The sequence below is a fragment of the Lactuca saligna genome, chromosome 8 (assembly GCF_052625555.1).
Source record: "Lactuca saligna cultivar CGN05327 chromosome 8, ASM5262555v1, whole genome shotgun sequence".
Classification (NCBI taxonomy): Eukaryota; Viridiplantae; Streptophyta; class Magnoliopsida; order Asterales; family Asteraceae; genus Lactuca; species Lactuca saligna.
Genome location: NC_136424.1, coordinates 83453343 through 83477603, shown reverse-complemented (window position 1 = coordinate 83477603; position 24261 = coordinate 83453343). Strand labels below are relative to the sequence as shown.

The 24261-nt window shown below is 35.1% G+C and overlaps 1 pseudogene; it reads right to left on the bottom strand.

Annotated features, from left to right (window-relative positions):
* Positions 1-2511: 2511 nt before the first annotated feature.
* On the bottom strand, positions 2512-3126 carry LOC145009822 (protein BASIC PENTACYSTEINE1 pseudogene; annotated as a pseudogene).
* Positions 3127-24261: the final 21135 nt, after the last annotated feature.

The window sequence follows — 24261 nt, the reverse complement described above, 5'->3', positions numbered from 1 at the left end:
CCTTCTTTTGTTCACATTATAAGTGATTTATAACTCCCGATTTGAATTGATCGACGTATAACACGTTCGTTTCTCCTTCATCGACATACACCATCCCCGTGGTGGTAGAAACACATTAATTGATCTCGTCTTTGAGTTTCTTTATTTGCTTTATCTTAGTCATTTTATTGCATTTTCATTTACGCTTATTTTATTAAACTAATTATTCGATATTTTTCGTGATATATTTGGATTGCTAATTAATCATTTGAATTCGTGATAGGATCCCCACCGAAACAAAAACTTCACTAACAAGTTCTTACGTCAAATCATATTTTATGATATCATTAACAATATCTAAGATTTTATAGATACGTGTCGTACAAATTAGAAACTATGAAATGTTAAACAAAATTATAAACTTTATAATCATGATCGATTAGATAAATTTTGTAATTATACCGACGAGTATGTTTCTTTGATATAAGTATTATAGTTTTTACAATTATAAGGAAACATTACTTTTTCAGAAGAATAAACTACTAAAATTGGTGATTAGAATAATAATGCACTATTGTTCTTGCCATGAGTGATCATCATGTGTGCTCGTGTCTTTTTTACACTCTTTGTTCCACTCATAGGTGACATGACAATTAGCCGTTATATATATATATATATATATATATATATATATATATATATATATATATATAAAAGTTCCCCGAGAACCCGAAAACTGAAAGTGAAGTGTTGGATCAAAAATAATTTGTTAAAACATAATCGTCATTTTACAAATCTCATTTAATGTTTAATTTTTTTGTGTTTTTTATTATATTAATATAAATGTCTAAAAATTAACAAAATAACTCAAATTTTCAGATTTATTTTAAAAAAAAATAATTTTCGATATTTTTAAAAAATTGAGATTTTTTAATTTTTTTTCAAAAAACATGAACTTTTTAAAAAAATGAAAAAATATTTTTTAAAAAACTGCATCTTTTTTTCAAAAAAAAAATTGCATTTAAAAAAAAACTGCATTTTTTTTTAGAAAAAAACTATATTTTTGTTTTTCAAAAAAATTGCATGTTTTTTTTTCAAAAAAACTGACTTCATTTTTTCAAAAAAAACTGCATTTTTTTTTTCAAAAAACTGTGATTTTTATAAAAAATTGCAATTTTTTTCAAAACCGCATTTTTTTAACAAAAAAATCAACGTTTTAGGTGCATATATGCATATTTTTTCAACTGATATATGCATATTTGTTATACTATAATATTCGTAAGTAATTATAAAAAATCTCATTTTTATTGATCAATCTATAAACATAATATAAGTATCTTATTCGATACAAAATAAAATATAAAAAAATACAAAGATTCACAGTGTTATCATTTCTTCATATCAAGATTTTCATATTTTCTTCAATTTATCACTTTTCACATCTTCAATATTTTCCAAAAATTCTTCAAAATCTACAGAAAAAAAATAGATTAATGCAAGAACATGCACATGTATATATCATGTAAGATTCATAAGTGATTATATAATGAGATATTCACATGTGATTGTATCTTTTAAGATTTAAATGTGAAATTCATAAGAAAATTTTAAAAAATAATTAACGAAGAATACTTACACAAAATGCATGTGTGCATATAGACGTAATTCATATGTGATTTACATGTGAATCACATCTGATTCACTTGTGATTACATGTGAATCACATGTAATTGACATGTGATTCACTTGTGATTTACATGTGAATTACATGTGATTTACATGTGAATCACATGTAATTCATATGTGATTTACATGTGAATCATATATAATTTATATGTGAATTACATGTGAACCAAATCTAATTCATATATGAATTACATATGATTCATATGTGAATAACATGTGATTTATATGTGAATAATATGTGAATCACATCTAATTCATATATGATTTGCATGTGATTCATATGTGAATAACATGTGATTTACATGTGAATCACATGTAATTCATATGTAAATCACATGTGATTTACATGTGAATCACATGTGATTTACATGTGAATCACATGTAACTCATATGTGAATTACATGTATATCACATTTGATTCATATGTGATTTACATGTTAATCACATGTAATTTACTTAATAAGGTTCGAAAAAAAAATCAAGATGAGAAGAAAAAAAGTTACACAAGGGATTTTCTAGAAAGTTGTGATTGTTGGTTCCAATATCAATCATGATAGGAAGAACCTATTACAATGAAAAAAAACTGCAATAACAAGTGAGAGCAAAAAAGAACCATAAATTATACCATTAATAAGAGCCAAGAAACTGGCATTTTTTTAATATAATTTGAAACAATGTTATGGTAAAACCTCAAATGTCTAATTGCTCCGAAAAACTGGGTATCATGATTCATGACGCAAAAATTCATGGATAAATAAACTTACAAATTACCATTTTAACCTTTGCAAAGGGCCACAAACATATATATACAAGTTGGAAAACCAAACAAACGTTTCAGTTTTCAGTTTACCTGATAGTGACAAACTTGTGTGTGCTATCTTTTACCCAATGTGCCCTTAGGTCAATTGTATTAGCAAAGTTATAGCTTTCAGATCCAAGTTTCTCTAACACTGTCTTGAATGCCCCTTGACTCATCTTCCTCCCTGCAATTCTAGCACCCTTGCGTTTTGTGTTCACTGGTAGTGGATACATAGATATGGAGGTGGTGCAACAAGTTGATTGCCACCCACCTACACCCCATTTGTAACAATGTTGTGTGACCCCTGTACATGAACAAACAAATATTGGAATCCATATTCCTCTTGATTGATTTTGACCTTTGATTCCCTGTTTTTTTGGTATAGAAGTTGCTTTCTTTAGTTTCTTAGCTCTTGGTTGTTTTGGAGTAGCACTCACTGTGGCTCTTGCTCCTCTCTTCTTTACAGAACATCCACCACCACCAGTGTCACTGCCACCAGATGGTGCTTGGAGGTCTTTAAGATTCATTCTGATTTCTTTTGTGGAATCAGGTGGTGGAGCTGGTGGCATCATGTGCATTGATTAGGAGGTTGAAGTATCGGGCATGATTGAGAAACTAGGGTTTCCATTGAAGATAACGGATATTAAATCAATGTAGGTTAAAAAAAATTAGAAATCAAATGCAAGTGCAAATAAATACTTACAGCTTGATGTGCAACAAAAGAGATATAAGGATGGAGAGAACTCAACAGTAAAATAGATTTGTAAGCAAACCATAATCGATTCATACAACAATTAAGTATGAATTGTTGATGATCAACGACAATTAAGCCTAGATCATTGGAGGATTTTGGATTCTATGTCGATTGATGATAACGACTATGAAATATGGATTGATTGTGGATCCAGATCTGAAGGTGAGAAAGAGACAACGAGGAAGAACTTGAGCGAGGAGGCGACAGACTTTGGAGGCGATGTGATGATAGAAGGACAGAAGAAGAGATCTCGCTCATCAGAGATGGAGAGGATTCTAAATGGTGGAGTTTCTTGGGGAACGATGGAGAGAGAGAGCATTGATATCAGGTCATTGTAGTGGTAGTTGAAGATGAAGATAGTGGTAAGCCGGTGTAGGTGGTGGTCGTTGACCTCTAAGGGTGGTCGGTGAAAGGCGGGGGGAGGTGGTCGTTAAAGGCATAGAGAGAACGTTAATAGAGGAAGCACTAAAGAACGAGAGAAAGAGGAGATGAGAGAGAAAGAAAGAGAGAGACTATGGATATTTCATTAACTGTGAATTGTTATATATATATATATATATATATATATATATATATATATATATATATATATATATTTGGTTTAATTATTTTTAATTCCATATTTACCCTCATGGTATGTTGATAAAAACCTAAAATGTCATTGCATCCATTTATATTTACAAAAATGACATGATCAATCAAAGCCATTAAATAATTCAATCCAACGTTCCACCTTTAGTTCTCGGGTTCTCGTAAAACTATAGGTTCTCAAATTATCCTTCCCCCCCCCCCCCCCTCTCTCTCTCTCTCTCTCTCTCTCTCTCTCTATATATATATATATATATATATATATATATATATATATATATAAAAGTAAATTCAAATAAAAACAGTAAATAGTGTGAGAACGTAAAAACACTATGTTTTTGTTATTATTCTGTAATGAATGTTGTATATGTGTAGTTAATTCTAATATGAATATTAACGTTTGATTATTCCTATATTCATTAAAATGTTATTATTGAATTATAAATTTATGTATGTGTATTTTTGTAGTAAATTCTAATTTAAGTTTTAACTTGTGACTATTCATTTATTCATTGTTGAATAATGACATAAAGCTATGGAAATAAAATTCAGTACAAAATAATAAAATAAAAATAGTGTTTTTACGTCCTCACAATATGTAATGTTTTTATTTGAATTGTCACCTATATATATATATATATATATATATATATATATATATATATATATATATATATATATATATATATATATATATATATATATAAAAGATCAAATGAGAACCCATAAAGGTTAAGAACCACTTCGTCAAGGGTATTTTTGTCTACCTACTTTTTTCTTACCATTTAACATCAAAGGGTACGTTGGGCGTACTAGGCTCAGAATGAAAACCCTAATTGTTGGGTGTGTCCCTATTTAAGGAACATGATGGCCACATTTCTGGTCACCATTTTCAGCCTTCAACCCCCTTAAAACCCTAATTCCCGTTCTCTTAGCTTGATTGGCCATTTTAAGCTTCTAAGTATTCTTATGGGATTCTTTGAGTGAAGAAGGAGCTGTGAAGAGAATAGAGTTAGAGCCCAAACTTTGGATCTGAGTTTCCCTGTGGTTGGTGCAACATTTGAAGGTATCAAGTTCAAAACTTTCTCATTGTTTTGATTTATGCATATTATGGTTTATTTTAGGGTTTGTGTCCCAAAAGCTTAAAGCTTTATGAGTTTGCTGAACTCCAAAGCCGAATACCTATCCCTTTAAGTGTCTTTAGTGGAGTGGACTCATAAAAATGGGATCTTGCACGTCAAAATCACCCCATGGATGAAATATGAGCACTTTGGTGAGTAAAAATTGAGATTTTTTGGGTTTTAGACTTTCTCAGCCATGCAAAGGCTTAAAGTCACAAGCTTTATGGAGTATAAGCCTTTAGTGAGTCCAGATCTGAGAGTATAGCTATGGTCTTTATAGATTAAGACCAAGAGAGTGGGAAAAGTAAGTTAGGGATGTATGGTTAGCGTACTCCCAGATACGTGTAGCGTAGTGTTAAAGATTCCTAATGCATGCATGGCGAAGTAGTACGCCCAATGTAAAGGGCTGTATGCCTAACATACATGCTTGATGTTGACTTTTGTTGACTTTTAGGATTTGGTTAAATTGTGGACTTTAGAGGCTATGGGAGGGTAAAATGGTCTTTTAGAGTGTTACAAGTTGGTAACAGAGCCTTGGTTTAAGGGGTTCGGATGTGCCCTCAGGTATGTCTGCACTCAAACTGAGGAAATTGAGAAAATATTATAAATGAAAATGATTTTTCTAAAATGAGTAAGAGTTTTTAAAAGAGAAAAAGAGACAGAGCAGTGTGTACAATCAGCCACAGCCCGAACGGTGATTTCCCAAAATACCATTATTTGTTTATATTATGAGATATTAAAGCTGCATACTAGCGAATAGGCAAAGTACTTCAGAAATTAGGGCTAGAGTTGTCTGATTCATGATGCCTTAGCCTAGGGTATGCTATTGATTAATTTTATCTACTGTTTGCTCTGTATGTGTAATGAGTAGGGAGAAACATAGCATAAATCTTTAAAGAGAGTTTGATTAATCTGGGAGAGATACCTAGATGAGCAATGAGGAATCTACTGAGAGAGTAGTTGAGATCCATGAGGGATAGAGTACTGTGAATTAGGATCCTGGGAGGAGGACTTGATACGACTATAGATTGGTGTGGAAGGTAGTATTGGGCCCGTACTATTGAAAACATCGGATCTATATGCAACCCAAGTAAGAATCTTAGGATGCTAAGGAGCGTGTAGGGGTGGGTAATCGAGTGAGTATGTGTATTGAGCTAGTATCTGATGATTTTGTATTTCTGTTTTAAAGACACTACGGTGATTACCCCGAAACAACCCCGGGGGCAGTGGTGCTAGAGACGAGGAGATCCACAAGATCATTCATGAGGAGGCGGCCGCAGCTATCTGAGAGGCCATACCAGAGATGTTTAGGTCTATTAAGACCACATTGATTGAGACATTTGATGAAAGATACACTACTGTTACGGAGGCTGCTGCTGCTGCTGCAGCCACCGCGGCCATAGCTACAACTAGGCCACACGGAGGTGACTCGTTGTTTTTTCGTGAGTTTAGCAACACAAAGCCACCAGATTTTGATGAGATGCAGGATCCGATCAATGTCGTGAAATGGATCTCCGACATTGAGGGGTGTTTTTATACGTGCTCATGTCTAGAGAATCTGAGAGTCCGGTTCGCGTTGAACCAGCTTCGCTTGGGAGCGAAGGACTGGTGGAAGTTTGTGACGACTAATTTTACCCCTGCAGATCATGCAGTAGTGACTTGGGAGAGGTTCACTAAGTTGTTCCGAGAGGAGTATGTTCCCCAAGTGGAGAGGGAACATTTGATACAAGAGTTTTTTGTCTCTTAAGCAGAAAACAAAGTCAGTGACTAAGATTACGAAGATGTTCCATGAGAGGGTGTTGTTCTGCCCTGAGCACGTGTCTACTGAGCAGGTATGTGTGAGTTGGTATTTGAGCATCTTTAGGAGAGACATTCGGGAGTTCGTGGTGAACTCGTCTTATTGAACATTGGCTGAGTTGCAGACCAATGCCAGGAGGAGAGAGATTGAATTGGAGATTCATACCAGGGAGGAAGGAGAACAACAAGGGAGAGATAGGAGATCGGTACAATCGCAGTTGGAAGCTAAGTGGGCTAAGCCTGCTGATTCGAGAGCTGGAGGCCAGAAGGGCCGCACTTGTAGCAAGTGCGGCAAGAGCCACGAGGGGTCTTATCAAGCAGGGATTTGCTACAAATATGGAAAGGAGGGGCATATGGCGAGGGACTGCCCCAAGGGATTTTATTTTTGCTTTTACTGCAACCAGATGGGCCATTGGAAGGCTGAGTGTACCCAACTTACTTAGGGATCAGCCCAGGCTGTTGCTCCTGCTGCTTTACGTGTTACTGATGGCTAGTCAGGAAGCCCGAGCCTCCGAGGGATCGTGGGAGAGCATTTCAATTGACCGTGGAGGAGGTCCGTGCCGCCGCCTGATGTTGTTGCTTGTACATATCTCCTTATTTTATGTTGTTTTGAGATTTGTTTATGCTTATATAGTGTTGTGTATAGATACTTTTCTTGTGAGTTCTGTGTTGTGTATAGATACATTAGTGTCACACGAGTGGCATTGAGTCGGCCATTGAGGGTTTCTATAGCCGAAGAGCTTGCAGTTTTTGCCACTGATGTATTCTGGGGATGTGTATTAGAGATTTTCTGTGTTGAGTTCCCGATCGATCTGGTGCCGATAGCGATGGATGATGTCTGTGTCATAGTGGGCATGGATTGGTCGAGCCAATTTGGAGCTGTGATTGACTTTTAGCATCAGATGGTGGCCATACAAGACCCTAGTGGGGGAGTTCTTACTGTATGGTGAGGGGACCAGATTAGGATCAGCTTTCTGTTCTGCCACTAGGGCGGAGCGGAGTTTACAGTAGGGATGTATGGGATATTTAGCATATGTGATAGATACGAGGGTTGCCACTAAGAGGCCTAGTTCTATCATCGATTGTCCAACTATGTGTGAGTTCCCATATGTTTTCCCCGAGGAGTTACCGGGTGTGCCTCCCGAGAGGCAGGTGGAGTTCCGGATTGATTTGATTATGGGTGTCGTGCCTATTGCTAAGGCACCTTATCACCTTGCACTACCCGAGATGCAGGAGTTATCCTCGTAGCTCCAGTAGCTGCTGGGGAAGGGCTTTATTAGGCTGAGTAGCTCACCGTGGGGAGCGTCGATCGTTTTTGTCAAGAAGAAGGATGGTTCACACTGGATGTGTATCGACTACCAGGAGTTGAATAAGTTGACGGTCAAGAACCGTTATCTACTACCGAGGATCGACGATTTATTTGATCAGTTGTAGGGGACATCTTGGTTTTCTAAGATTGATTTGAGATCTGGGTATCATCAGATGAGAGTTTGCAAGGAGGATATCCAGAAGACGACCTTTAGGAATAGTTATGGACACTACAAGTTTGTGGTGATGCCTTTAAGATTCACCAATGCACCGGCAGCGTTCATGGATCTCATGGACTGGGTGTGCAGGCCCATGTTGGATCGGTCGGTGGTAGCATATGCATCGAGGCAGTTGAAGCCTCACGATATAAGGAATACCACCCACGATTTAGAGTTAGGGGCGATAGTGTTCGTCCTCAAGATACGGCGCCACTATCTCTATAGTGTTCGGTGTACCATATATACACACCATAAGAGCCTAAAGTACTTTATGGACCAGCCCAACCTGAATATGAAACATAGGGGCTGGTTGGATGTAGTGAAAAACTACGACTGTGATATCTTGTATCACCTTGGCAAGGCTAATGTGGTAGCCGATGCCCTGAGTCGTAGAGCGGCGAGTGCTCCGATCCGAGACGTATGCATGAGGATGACGGTGATGACTCCAGCCTTAGATACCATCCGAGAGGCCAAGGTAGTGGAAGCGAGACCAGAGAACCGTAAGAGAGTGGGTGATCGGGCAGATTTCCGAGTTTGGGACGGATAGTGGGGGGATTATGACTTTCCATGGGCGAGTTTCGATGCCTTATACAGGCGGAGCTCGACGTATTTTGATGGAGGAGGCCCATCGGTTGAGATTCTCGATCCACTCGGGGGCCACCAAGATGTATTTGGATTTGAAGAGGGATTACTGGTGGCCCTGCATGAAGAGAGATGTGGCATGGGTATTTGAGAGATGCTTGACTTGTCGTCAGGTCAAGGCAGAGCACCGGCGACCACATGGCCCGTTGCAACCTATAAAGATTCCCCAGTGGATGTGGGAACATATTTCCATGGATTTTATCACCAAATTCCCGAGGACTATGTGGGGGTGTCGATGCGATTTGGGTGATTGTAGACCGATTGATGAAGAGTGCTCACTTCTTGGCTATGATTGAGAGCTCTTCTGCGGAGAAATTGGCCAAGATCTATGTTCAAGAGGTGGTGCGTGACATGGGGTGCCGACATCGATAGTGTCGGATCGAGATGTGAGTTTTACTTCCTGGTTTTGGAAGAAATTTCATGAGGATTTGGGTACCCGGTTGCACTTTAAGTACCGCATAACACCCACAAACAGATAGGCAGAGTGAGCGGACAATTTAGACACTCAAGGACATGCTGCGTGCATGTGTTATGGACTCTGAAAGGACCGATGTATCGGGGTCCCATCTTTCCCATTTTCTGAACCGAATCACCCATTTCCACGGGGAAACTTTTAGGAGTACAAAATCTCTGACCTGGAACTCGAGCTCGGATCGTCGCCTATCCGCATAACTATTCTGGTGACTATAGGCCTTCAGTAACCTCTGTCTGACCTGCTGAATCTGCTCAGTCGTCTTCAACACTATCTCAGGCATACCAATGCTCGAGTGATGGATTTTGTTGTAAGAAAACTCAGGCAAGGGTAGGTATTTATCCCAACTCCCACCGAAGTCCATAACACATGCTCGAAGCATGTCCTCGAGCGTCTGAATCGTTCACTCGCTCTGTCCGTCTGTCTGTGGGTGGTAGGCGGTACTAAAATGCAATCGCGTTCCTGTTAGGGGTGTCAAACCCAACAAATGATAGGAGTACAACAGACTCCAAATACACTGCTTTAATGCACTAAAGAGTAGTACAAGGCAAGCAGGGTCGAACCACAGAGACACAGGATAAAAGTGTATACCTCTTTGCGCAAGGTACTTTGGTCACAAAGGGGGATTTGTTTGCAAAAGTCAAATAATTAAAATAACAATCAACTTCGAAACATGCAGAAAATGAAATAGATTTGTAAACAAGTTGTGAAAGTGCTTTAAGTTCTAGTTCTCAATGTTTTCATTTAACCTAATTATGACTTGATGTAATTTGTGATTGCTATTCTAAGTTGGTACTGAAAGATATTAACACGCTCTAATACCTCTCGCTTGCCAAATTATCTAGCCAAAACACGCTCTTTGACTAGACCTAGCTTTACTAATTCAACCTAAACACGCTCTTAGATTGTATTAAAAACAACATTAAGTTTTGTACAAGCTTCCCAACAATGTCCATTTCTTCTCATACACTCGGAAGTGTGAAAACATGTGATATATGTTTTACAATAAGAAAAATTATTGTTTGTTACCGATTATTAACTCAATAGAACGATTAGGTGACCTAAGAGTTAAATAACTACACAAAAATTCAATTCATGAAAGTGGACAATAAAATTCAAGGATTATAGTTTAAACAAAAACATAATCACTAGAATAGAATCACAAATCAAACATCAAATCATATGCTTCAAGTCAAGCAATCAACATGTTTTGAACAAGAACTAGAAACTAGGGTTTCTTAGCCACACATGGCTAAGAACAAATCAAACAAGAATAAAGATGGAATTGGAATGTTTAATTCTTAGAAAAAAGAAATCCAAAGTGTTTGCAATGATTAGTTCTTCTTAAAAACTCCAAGAATTCTCCCAAAATCACCCAAGATTGCCAAAAACTGCTCCCAAAAACCATCTCCTTAAAAAAATGACGTCTCCTCCTGTTTTAATTAATGTTCACGTGCATGCCATGAGGCCATGCATTTTTGGCATGGCCATGCCTTTTTCCCATGTGTTTTTGGCATGGCCATTTGTCTTGCCCATGTATTTTTGGCATGGCCCATGCTTTTTGCTAAAGCACAAATAAGTCTTCACTGTTGGCTCCATCTTCGGTCAAACTTCACTATGAGTCATGTTGCTCAACTATGAAATGATAAAGGACAAACACGACCAGTGTCAGTGTGACAAGAACCGCGTTTCAAATGTAGTCCTTTGCTATGATGACAATGCATAATGACTCAGGTTCCATCTTCATGTTTTCTACCATGGAATGACCGGTTCATCTTATCCTCATGCTCCAAAGCTCCAAGCATCCATGCATCCAACCTCCACGTTCCATGCTCCATAATGCCTGCAAAATAAATAAAAAATGGTAAAGTACCATGCATTCTTAATGAAATATGCAATTGGCCAAATAATTAATTAAATGCAAGAATTATGAATTAGAATGCTATGAAATGATAGAAATAACATGTAAAATAGGTGTATAAAATGCACCTATCAGTTCCCAACTCCTCATGGAACTTCTTTTAGAATCTGGAAGTAAAACGCATATCCTGGTTCGACACTATGGACGTTGACACTCCATGCCGAGCTACCACCTCTCGCATATAAACCTCTACTAGCACTCAGCCGAAGAGCTCTCACTAATAGCAAGGAAGTGAGCTCTCACTAATACCCAATTAATAATTGGGTTCCAAGCCCAAGGTCCAACTCACACTCCAAAGACCCAATAGTCAAGTAATGGGCCAAAGCCCAACATATGGCCCAATTTTCCAAATTGGGCCCAGGCCTCTACATGGTCTTTCCTTAAGGCCCATCCATTAATTCTAGTCCAAACTATCGGTATACCAATGGCCTAATATCTCATAATCATAAAGGCCCAGTTATGGCCCATCTATGGCCCAATTTTCCAAATTTGGGCCCCATTCCTCACATGGGCCTTATTCTAAAGCTCATCTAATTATTTTGGTCCATTAACTTGTTCTTGGATAGCCCATCAATAGTCCAATCGCCAAAGCCCAATAGGAAGGCCCAACTCAAAGCCCATGTGAAATTAGGGTTTTCACATGAAATGACGATTAGGGTTAAGTGTTCCTACTTAACCCATTAAGGACTTAATCCACTATGGACTTAATCTATTAAGTCCAATATTGCTTTAGGTTAATTTGCAATTGATCATTAATTAATATTTTAAGTTTACTATCAAATTCCCGTACATGTCCCGATCAATTTCCCTAATTAGGGTTTTTAGCCATTAGGGTTTTCCGAAGCATGTTGGTTAATATACTTGCTCCTTTGCTCCTCGACTTCACTGTACTCTTCCTAAAGCCACCGTCATGTACATTGTTAATGCCATGCAATTTACTTATCAAAAAACTCAGTCCAACAACAACATACATAGCACATCGAAAATGGATATTAATTTTGTTCGTGAACAAGTAGCAAAAGGAGAAGTTCATGTTCTCCATGTTCCTTTTTGATGATTTCCAGGACAACCCTAGTATCCATCAACCTCCCGTTACGCCTGTAGGAGACTATTTGACTAGATTACCATTATTTTGTGTTGATTATACTTTTATATAAAAGTTATATCCTAGGCTAGCAATATTTTTCTTAGAAACACTTTTCATTATAACAATCTTGGAATGTATATTTATATTAGATAAGTTAATGAGAGTAGCCATTAAGATTTCTACACTTTCACAATTGATAAAAATAAGGAACATAAAATGATCATAACATGTTTGAAATTTTTAAAAATAAAGATTTGAAACAATATGATACTTTGAAAATTCATGAAACATAAACATGATATTTAAAAGTATACTGGATAAATATGATATTTCATGTTTAAAAAGAATATGTACAGAATTCTCTTTCATAATAAAGATTAATAGGAGTTGAAAAGGCCAATGTGGGTGTGACTTCCTACGTAAAGACTTTGTCTCTTAGATTGAAGGTCTCGAGTTATAATCTAAATGTTCCTAATACTAACTTCTAACCATTAACCCCACCATTCAAAATAAATAAATAAATAAAAGGAGTCAAGAAAACAAACAATCTTTATTTTTCATGAGATCATAATTCAAACAAAACATCTACTAAAACACAAACTAAAATCGTGATACATATGAAATTGAAATCATATGTCAATGTCAACCATCGTCAACAGTCAACGCGACAAATAACTTTAGAAAACTAAAGTCCTCTCAATGGCCAATGAATGTGATGAAGAAAAGGTGATGATAATCTATGAATAGCATGTAGAAGGAGAAAGCTTCAAGCTAAAACCATCCAATGAAATAATTGTTTGGACGAACTTTAATATGTTTCTATATGAATATTTTGTGTTTGGACATCTTCCTAATAAATAAAAATGATTTTGTTATTTGTCATTTTCTAATATATTATGTTACGTGTCATTTTATGGTTTTTCTATTTTATTAAATTAAATATAGTATTTAAATATAATACATAATAATAAATGCATATTAATTTCATTAATAAACATTATTTATAATTTCAAAATTATTAAATCAAAGCCTTATTAGTTTCCTTTGTTTATTTATCTAAATTGTTTGTTTAAATTTAAAAAAGAAAAAAACAATTTAATTTTAATAATTCAATATTTTTTTCACTTTTCTTATAAATTCAAACTTTTAAAATGTTCAGAATTTTATATTTAATTTTTCTTTTATATGAAATCATATAATACATGATCTCACATCTAATATATTATAATTTATAATTAATTTGTAACTAAACTATAAGTACATTGCTTTCAAAAATATTTTTTAGGGATTCAATAATCAAAAGAAAATAACACAAATAGGTAGTAACAAACTCATCAAATATGGGATGACTTCTTTTTATAATTGAAGGTATTCATGAACATCTAATTTAGGAATAAGAATATAATTTGTTTGAAGGATAGAACTTGCTTGAACAATTCAACAATAAAAAGTACTCAAGGTTAAAAAAGTCTAAATATTGTTAGCTAGAATCCAACGCTATTTGTATTATTAATAGATAGTAAAGCTTTTTATGTCATTGTGAAAAAACATTTAAGGTGTTTTATATAAATTAGAGGAAAATATGTGTGTACACACAAAAAAAAACAAAAAAAAAATCTCTATATTTTGGCTCTATAGATAAAATAGTCATCCCTAATTTATTTATTTATTTGACAATTTTACCATTAAAACCGGTACACTTGCAAAATAATCATTGTAGCCGGTTAGTGTTAATTTTAAGGGTTAAATTGCAAAAACAAAATCATGGATGATTTTTCCGTTAATAAGAATAAAGTTTAAGGACTTTTCTAGAGATTTTCTTTTTTATAAATACTAAATTTATTTGAAGAAAATTTTGTATTTATTTAATAAAAAACTCAAAAATAAAGATATTTTTTTTATTAAAAAACATAATAATGATAATTTACATATCATTTTTGGATTTTTTTGTGATTCTCTTTAATAAATATCATTACTACAGTCATAAAGATACCATCTGTATTCTATATATACTTAAGAGGACTTTGTTGATTTGCGCAGCGAAAAGTACAGTTATAAACCAAATGCTACTTCATTATTGAATTTTTAGGTATTAAGCGTAAAACGTTTACCATAAAACTACAACTTACTAAATATCATTTCACAATCAAACGACACATCAGAAAATAAAAGCTTATCAGAGGCTGATATTCCTAAATATAACTTATACTATGTGGCTTAGAAACGTAGTTCTTACAAAAAAATCAACAAAAGTCTGTTTTTATGTTCATTAATGTCTCATATTTGTCAAAAAAATTCCATTTTAATCTTTTATCATGGTTTGCACCCTCTTACGCAATCATTATTGTCATAAAAACCCTCATATTACACATCACTATCACCATACTCTATCACCACTGCCGGCCTTTGCGAAAAACAACACCTTCTTCACCACAAAACACTAGCAGCCTTACTCAGCACCATATCCAACTCACCTTCTACATTCTTCATCTCCGACCCCCACCCCCATCATCCACCTATGTTCTTTCTCTTCACAACTTGATAAAAAGTCCAACATTACAAAACTTACCTAAATGAACACATATATGGACTTATGACATTACCACACATTTCATGTTAATATCAAGGCTTTATGGAAATAACTTTAATATAAGAGTTGCAATAGTTATAAAAACACATGCTAAACATATTTGCTATATCCTGATTGATTTCGGTGTTGTAGACGTTTCGAAATACGATTCTTTTTTAGAGCAAGAAGATGAAAAAACAGTTTTTGTTTGACTCTGTTTTTTTTTTTTTTTTTTTTTTTTTTTTTTTTTTTTTTGTAATAGAAATCGTAATTCTTTAGAATGAGTGGATGAAAAATCCTCTTATCAGCTAACTGTTTTTGGTTTGCTAGTGTTTAGCTAGCCTTTAATGTCATATAGTTGCTCAAAAAAAGAGACTTTTGTTTATTTTTTGTAAGAAGTGTGTTTCTATATCACATACATCACAGAGCTCTATTTAATAATTATATTTAGATAATATCTTAATGATTGTAGTAATGATATTTATCATGATTCTAAAAAGCATGTCATGGCGCACCACCAGATATGTCATGGCGTGAGACGTGTTATAGCCGTTACGAAAACGTACAAGACGAGTCTGATAAGCGTGACATCCAAATAATGTGTCAAAGTGCGTCTTATCGCGTTATGACGCAAGTTTTTTCAAGCCGTAATTTTTGTTTTTTTTTTATTTTTCTATTTGAACTAAAATAATTGAGCTTTTGTTAACTTTTTTTTATATATAAATATTAATATAAATTTCTAAATAGTTGATATATTTGACAAAAATAAATAATTATATGATTTGTCTTTTTTAATGTATATAAAATAATTACGCTTTGAAAAACATTATGACTCTTCATGGCTCGTCATCACTTAACTTTAACATTATCGTCAAGCTCACACCTTACGTTATTTTGAACATTGATATTTATTAAAGATGATCACAAAAAAATCCCAAAAATGATATATAAATTATCATTATCGTGTTTTTAAATAAAAATAAAAGATGAGTTTTTTTTTATTAAAATCAATGTAAATGATAACTTTATTTTATGTTTTTTCATAAATAAATATACGTTTTCTTCAAGCAAATTTAATATATATATATATATATATATATATATATATATATATATATATATATATATATATATATATATATATATATATATATATATATATATATAACAAGAAAAGTCTTTAAACTTTAATTTTATTAATGAAAAAGTCATCCATGATCTTTTTTTTTTTGGCAATTTGACCCTTAAAACAAACACTAACCGGGTACAAGTATTGTTTTGCAAGTGTTTATCGGTTTTAATGATTAAATTGCATCAAATGAATCATGAGTGAATTTTTTATCAATAGAACCAAAAGTATAGGGACTTCTTTTTTCCATATTTGCCTAAACTAGTTGGAACAAATGTACCATAGATTATGATTATTAAAAACAAATTTTATTTTGTCTAAGAATTTTTTGCATATCTTTAGAAAATTTGAAAAATAAATGTTTTAACTTTTTTACTTTTGAAAATTTTAGAAGAGCTTGATAAAATTAAACTTTTTCCTTGTTAGGTGTTTTGTGATTTTTTTTATCAATTGTTTTGCTTGGCTTAATGAATCACTTATGTAGTTGAGCCAAAATAGAAATACATTATGTTTTTTTTAGGGATTGTGTTTTTTGAAAACTTATTGGTGTAACGTAGGATGTGAAGAACATAACAAGCTTCGGTTAGACTTACAATGTGATTTATTTGTATGTTATGGTTTCTTACACAAATATTTATCATGCAAAATGTGGTTTATATATAGTTTTAGTTATTTATTGATTCAAGTATGTTTTATGATAAATATAGTTACATGCAAATGTTATTTGGACTTGTTTTATATACTATGTGACTTATTGGGATGACACTTTAAGTGCAATCATGTGAGTTTAATGGGTGTGAACATGACAGATGTGTGTAATCGTTCACTTATGTGTAACACGAACTCCCTAGACTCAAAGCTTACCCAATTAGAACTTTAAATATACACAACCTAGTAAATTATTTAACAAGTGGAAGTAGAAATGAAAAAGAGAAGACTTAACCGGCAAGACGATAGACGAGTTTCGTGAAGACATAATACATGAAGCTCTTCAATTGACAACCCTTTATTGCTTCGATTATAGTTTAGACAATAATAAGAGTAAGAATTAATCATAAAAAATGTTAAAATAATTATTATTTTTCTATTTACTATCTTTGTAAATTTGGATGTTACAAGTTGGTATAAAATGTTGATGATTTTGGTGTCACCATGTTATTTTAAGTAATTGAAACTAACATGTGAGCTAAAGGGCTTCATAATTTGTACTCATATATATATATATATATATATATATATATATATATATATATATATATATATATATATATATATATATATATATACGGGGTTGTGCAGAGTGCACACATGTATAAGATCGAATTAGAAGTCGGTTCGATGACTATTCGGGGATCCAGGGGCAGCGCCCTTAACGGGGTCCAAGGGGCAGAGCCCCTGGATGGGGTGAGTATGGTAAGACTAACGAAACTCGTTAGTTTTGGTAACCATAAATCCTCATTAAATCCATATTACCATGACTTGCTTCCAAAGCAACTAATAATAGCCTAACCCTAATGAAACCCTAATCTTTTTTAATATATAAACAGTTCTTCCTCTTTAGAAGAGGGTTACAATCTTAAGCTCTCGTTTTTCATCATACTTTCACAGAATCCTCCAGCATATTGGCTTACGATTTCTGTACCTTGAATCGTAAGTGTCCACTTGGATTATCCTAGACTGAATTTCTTGTAACCCAGGCATAAGGTAGAAATATCAATTTGGAAAGTGATATCACGATCCAAGTTGGTATCCAGATCTCCACCACAAACCCTAAATTTTCCCTACATCAAACTTGTGTTTAAGCAGATTAGGAGTTTTTGTGAACACTTAAACTTATACCAAAGTAATGAGGGGTAATCCAATGACTAATTTGGAACACAACTCTCTTGTAGTTATCACATTTTCACAAATATTTGGGACAAAGTCACCTCGAAGAAGCAGACAACCTAATTGGAATTAATGTCACTACACTATGAAGAGTACCAGAGACTCCTCTAAATCCTATTATGGGTGTGACCACGAAAGAAGAGAATGGCGAGGAATAGGAAAAGGAAGAAGAGTTGTAGCAATTAGTGAAGGTTCAATGGAAGTATAGTAAATGATCAAATGTGATTATGAAAACTAGGGGTGTTCATCGGTTTAAATCCAATGGATTTCGATGGAACCGATACAATCCAATCATCCATTGGATTTTGGATTTTGGATTTTGTCAACTAATCCAATCCGTATTTGTATAAAAATATAAACTAAACTGACCCACTTAGATGTTGGATTGGATTACTTTTATCCACTAGATATTTTTGATTTGTTTAATAAAGTGCTTATCTATTATGCAACTAATTTTAATATTTTTGTATTGAATAACCAAATATAACTATGATAACTAAATATAAAATCGTTATTGGTTGGATTTGCTTCTGTGTAAGTATAAGAAAAATAAGATTGTGGAATCGATATTGGATACTACTTTTTGGATCATTTGAAGTTTTAGAAATATGATAAGGTGTTTGGAAGAAATAAGTTCAAGAAAGAGTTGATTCTTGACTCTGTTAAGGAGTTTTCGTTCATTTGGTTCAAAAGTAGAAACCAAAAAATTATAATTTCTTGGTTTTCTTGGTTAAAAATCCAGTCAATGCCATTACTTTGTAAATTTTGGTATTCTCTAGATTCTTGCTAGAGCTTTTTGATGCATTAAGTTATTCTAAAAAAACTAGAAATAAACCCACACATAATTACTCTAAATAAGACTAACAAAGTAACATCAACTTCAAGTTTTCAACTTAATTATTTATTGAATATACAATAATAGTAACTGGATTTGGATAATAATACTGGATTTTTATTGGATTAAATTGGATGTATAATTGGATCGCATCGTTTCGTTTATCCATTGGATTTTCAGGATGATCCAATAACTGATCTGTAACGTCCCAAATTCCAGAATAAAATTTTTCATTTTTAAAAGAAAATAAACACCCTCTTGATGAAGTTAGTTTCAAGCCAAACCATTTGCTCATAAATCATAATTCAAAATCAGAGTTATAAGGAAAACATTGTGGAATCTCGAATCATTAAGTGGCTGATGTGCTTGTATACAGTCCCGCCTTCGCCGTCCGATAAGCACCTTGAGCTCTTGAGTGGTTTATGGACCTAGGGTTTGGTTTTGTTCCCTTTTGATCCATGAAAATACATAAAGCGTATGACTTTATCATTTAAGACGTCCTTTAGGTTTCAGATATGAGAGTTGGACATTTGTTCTTAAGGTATTAAGGTCTTAATATGAAAGTTGACAAGCAACATGATTACATAGGGCATAATCCTTGCTATGCAGCTTGTAACCTAGTTTTTCCCCATTTTTTCCATCGGAAAGATCTACATGGTGCGTAGAGAAAGAGTACGCATGGCGTATCTCTAGAAGACCAGCTTTTGGTCAAGGTGGATGTTAGGTCAAGAGGGTAGGTCCTAAGTCCTAACCATAGAAGGGTAAAATGGTCTTTTAACCATGTAATTCAATCATAAACCAAGACTTTTATTGCTTGTTACCTAATTCTAATTAGGGTTTTATGATGTGTTTTTCAGTGTGGGGAGTTTAAGTCTAGGCGGAACGGGTGTGTGATTTAGTTATCTGACTTCAGATTGAGGTAAGTCTTCCCACTATACTTATGGGTCGAAGGTACCAATATCAGCCCACTGGATTATGTTATGTAGAATGCTATCTGTCTTTGTGATTCTTGCATGTATGACTGAGTTGAAATACACCCCAAGGCTAGGCATATTATTGTATGTTTGGGTTGAGATATACCCCATGGTTGGGCCTATTGTTGCATGTTTGGGTTGAAATACACCTCAGGGATAGGCCATGATTGTTTGTTAGGTTGGAACATACCCTAAGGATGGGCCCAATGATTGTATGACATGTGGTATCTTAGGGAATTCACTAAGTTTTGTGCTTATGTTTCATTTTTATGTTTCAGGTACTTCTAGTTCGAAAAGGAAGTGCCCGACATGATCCTACAACATCCCATTTTTTATTCCGCACTGACTTTTGATTTCACTATGATATGTGGGATACTTTGTATTAAGTTATTTTGGAACAAATAATTGATATTTTGGGTGTTTAACAAATATAAAATAAAATTCCACTGTGTTTGGGATGTTACAAGTTGGTATCGGAGCCTTGGTTTGAGGGATTCAAGTATAATTTTGGGAGTGCCGGAACTCAAACTGAGGAATTGGTAATCTTTTCAAAAAGGAAAAATGAAATTTTCTAAAAAGTTTTACAAAGAAAAAAGGGTATGATGCATGCAATTAACTGAGCTCAAGTAAGTGATTCCTAAAATACTCAAACCAATGTATTATGACTAGTATGTCTGATATGTAAGCTGCATGCTGGAGTAGGGATAAGGATACCTTCAAGAATCGTATGTTAGAATTTCTTGATTTGTGTAATGCCTTATAGCTGAACAGGAATATGTATTATTCGGATTAATAGCGACTCGGTAAATTGTTAAGTGTGTGCTTTAAATCTTGTATAGAATTAGGATTATATAGCCCTAGAATCATTGGTTTAGCCATATTTCATGTTCCTTGTTAAGTTATGGGCTTAGGGAAGAATCATTATTCGAAATTCTATGTGGTCTCATCTTGTGTACAATTTGTATACATAAGGCAACCAACGATGTTGGTTGAGGTTCCTAGTATTGTACAGACTGGCGAGTTGGGAATTCTTAGGAGATCCTAGGAAATGCCATAATGGGATTTGTATGTTACTTTAGCATAGGATTTTTATGTTTACGGATTTATTAGGTTGACTTATATGATTCAGGATGGTTCTTGAGGAAATTATGGATAGGTATGGAATGTAGTATTGGTCTTGTACTAGTTAAAGCATAGGATATGTACTCAACTCAAGGATGGTTTCGGAGATTCTAAGGATCCTGCAGCTTGGGAGTTCCCTTAAGTATATTTAATAATCTGTATGTTTTTTTCCAGTATGGTGACCACTTGAGGAAGAGCTCATGGTTACGGTTCTGGCTCTGGTGCAAAACAAATTGGTGAGCGACTGCGCGAGCTTATCAGATTATACATTACTTATAGTATTATGGAGGCCACACCCTTGATTTTTGATAGCATCAAGGAGGGATTATGGAGCTTTTGGATGAGTGACTCGGGGCCTCTCGGGTTGAGACCGCAACAGGAAACTTAAGAGCACGAGATCCTTCTTTTCGGTAGTTCAAGTCATGTGAAGCTTCGGAGTTTTTTGGGGCTAAGGACCCCATTGCTAGTCACCGATGGATCGCTGACATGTAGAATTCTCATCTAATGAGCTTCTTCATTGAGAGATCGAATGTAGGGTTTTCATCCTGCCTTCTAAGGGACCTAGCCCGTGATTTGTGGGAGGAGGTTTGTCGTGGTTTATGGATCTGCGACTATGATGGCATGACTTGTGAGGACTTAGTGACTACGTTTCATGAGGAGTTTCCACACGCGATTGAGGTGCAACAGCTGGTGAAGGAGTTTTAGGACCATTGCCTAACTACTGAGATTGTGGCGGTGATCACCACCAAGTTCCAAGAGAGGGCTTTGTTGGTTCCTCAGTATGGTATGGGTGAGAAGATGAAGAAGATGAGATATCATGATATGTTGGGAGATGATATTAGAGAGTTTGTGAGATTGTCGTAGTACAAAACCCTTAATGACATGATTTCGAGAGCCTGGGAACAGGAGATTGAGTTAAAGCTTCAGGGAAAGCGCAATCTGGAGCAGGTACAAATAGCAGTGTTCTAGGAGAAAGGCCCAAGATTACTGATTATCATCCTATGGGCCAACAGAGACAGAGTCTTTGTGGCAAGTGCCACAATCCGCATGGCGGGCTTCTTGAGCTGCAGACGTGGGTTGTTTCAGATACGACCATATTGAACATTTGAGTAGGGATTGCCCTCAGGTGTAACATCCCAAACGCCATTATAATACTTTTTTCATTTTTTAAAAACCATTTTAAAAAACCATACTTCATACAAGACATTGTTTCCGAATCATAGTCATAAAACCAGAGTATAATGACATCTCTCAAATCATAAAAATCCATAGGATGATGTGTACGATTAATCCTATGCCTTCCCTCGATCTTCCAAAGTACCCGAAACATTGTAATCCACAAATGTAAGTCCAAGCTTACTGAGTTCCCCCAAAATACTCCACACAATAATACAATAACAGTTACATTACATGCATATAGGGTTTGTTAGCATGTGGCCTCAACCAACCATCTAGGATTTGTTGGCATATTACCTGAACTCAACCATCCTGGATATGTTGGCTTATAGCCTCAACACCACCATCCTGGTTTTGTTGGTCTACCATTCGAAGCAATACCACCTCAACCCACCGTCCAGGGTTTGTTGTCTTGCCACCTCAACCAAACCACCAATATGTCGACATATGCAACATATAAACAACAATTAGAAGGTACGGGTAATCATACATATCGACCAATCTAACAGATCTCTACAGCATAGCAACATACTACATATATATTAGGATATATAACACAACTTGGTGGGCCAGATTTGGTGCCTTTGACCCACGAGTATAGTGAGGAAAACTCACCTCAAAGTCCAGAAGATAGGTGAACTAATCATTGATCCAAATACCGGCTCTACAAGTTACCTAATCATCAAACAAGGACCAAGTCTCAATATACTACTCCAATTACCCTATATGACCTAAAGTCAAACTTGGTCGAAGCTAACGGTTAATGGTCAAAATGTGAAAAGTATATATTCAGCCCGAGCATGCCCAACATACCAGCTCTACGCCCAACATAGAGTCTAAGATGGAAATTATGGGGAAATATGGCTCTAATCCTTGCGTAAGGAAAGTTACACCTTGGATACTCCCAGAAATTTCAACTTAATCATTAAGTCATAAATTCAGACCAATATCCATTCCAACTTCCTGGTCTTTCTTCTCCCAAACGTCCTAATGGATAAAGTCTAAGACTTTATCCATTTTAATGCATACCAAAGTTAGAATATCATAATCTTAGTTCAAAAGTCACCCAAATCTCCATAACTCCTACATGGATGAATGAGAGTGACCAACCTCTCATTTTATAACTTATCAAGCCTAAAAACTTCTTGAAAGGATACTCCAATGGTCTGGAGTAGCTTATACTCATATACACCATGGTTATGGAGACATACAACATGAAAACCTCAACGAAGCTAGATCTAGAAAAGAAACACATTAAGATAGGAAATTTATGCCACTTGGAGATGTATGAGGGAATGGACCTTTTGGATCCAATGTTGATTTGAGCTTCTAAGCAACCCCACCACCTTCTTCTTTCTTAAAAAGCACACAAACACAATCTTAAACTCACAAATACACCAAAAGGGAACTAGGGTTTCAAAGGGAAAGTTTAGAGGAATGGAGGCAGTGAATGGAAGGGAATAAAGAGAGTTAAATCCCTTAATAAGGATCAAAACCCCGAAGTTAAGGTTTGGACTCTGAGAAAGTATGCATTGTATACTAAGATCTATACCCAACATAGATCATTTAAACTCCACTCCAAGTTTCTCCTTCTACGCAGTGCATAGAAGACTATATATTCCCTATGAAGATCAAAATATAACATTACATTTTAAAAGATAAGGAAAGGAATTTACATGCAAGGATCGGCTGTTATAATTTTCTCCACTTGAATCAGACTTCTTCCTCAAAGTATGATGCTACGAATAAATCTGGGTAATGTTCACATGTCTCCGCCTCGGGTTCCCAAGTCCACTCAGAACCCACCCTTTCGATGTCGCCACTGGAACTTGACCAAAGGTACCACCTTATTACGTAAGGCATTCACCTTTATGCCTGGAATCATAATTGGTCTCTCTGTATAATTCAGGTTCTCATCGACCTGAATGTCATCTAAAATGAACCAACACTGAATCATCAACAACACACTTTTGAAGCCGAGAAACATTAAAGATGTTGTGAATCTGATTAAGCTCCTCAGGTAGATCCACTTGATAGGACACCTTGCCTACTTTGGACACTACTCGGAACGGTCTGAAAAATCGGGGAACCAACTTGGATCTCTTTCTAAATCCATATCCCCCACTTGAAACTCTACCTAGGATCGTTGTTTTTCGGCATAGTTCTTCTGTCGACTCTAGGTCCTCTGTAATTTCTG